Source organism: Odontomachus brunneus, unplaced genomic scaffold, assembly GCF_010583005.1.
Source record: "Odontomachus brunneus isolate Ranch 3 - 2012 unplaced genomic scaffold, Obru_v1 Obru_scaffold_153, whole genome shotgun sequence".
Taxonomy (NCBI): Eukaryota; Metazoa; Arthropoda; class Insecta; order Hymenoptera; family Formicidae; genus Odontomachus; species Odontomachus brunneus.
In genome coordinates this window covers 666,865-667,592 of record NW_022639603.1, presented here as the reverse complement: position 1 = coordinate 667,592, position 728 = coordinate 666,865, and positions in this window count along the sequence as shown.

Below are 728 nucleotides of genomic sequence, written 5' to 3'. Positions count from 1 at the left end.
CTCTCGAGATGTGCTATAAGAATATGCAATGAAAAATGGGGTGTTCCATTTAAAAAAATTAATGTGACCTTGACCTGACCTTCGCTACGCAACCCAAGGTCAAACTGATGTGATCAGTAAATACATCTTTTTAAACGCCACAACTTTTTTCTGAAACATTTTTTTGTAAAACTTATATTTTTCCTGATATTCGGGCGTCCCGGTACTTTCCGAACACCCTGTATATAAACTATAGAATCTTAGTAAGAATTTATTTTTTAAGAAATTTTCGAAAATGATTTCTTTCATTGGACTATCGCCTGTGTGTCTTCAACTGCATTGAAAGTGTTCAAGCTGTTTTGAAAATCAGTATATACAATATGCCTTCATCTTAAAAATTGCACACAATAATGTAGCATAAGTAAAATTAAAAATGCAAACGAATTACGCAAGATTAACAAACGACTTATGAGCAGATATTTTATTCTAGTAGCATAATATTGACGCAATATTGAAAAATTATGTAAATCTAATATTAAATATTGAATATGAATTGATTTCCTAACATTGGTCCAATATTGTAAAATGGATATCGTTTCTTATTTAACCAATATTGGTCAGCAATATTGGTCCAATAATATTAGACAATATTGGGCAAATGTTAAGCAATAATATTTACTCAATTTTTTCACATTGGACATTAATTGGATCCTAATGTGAAACTAATTCCAGTAAACGCTAGATATTCC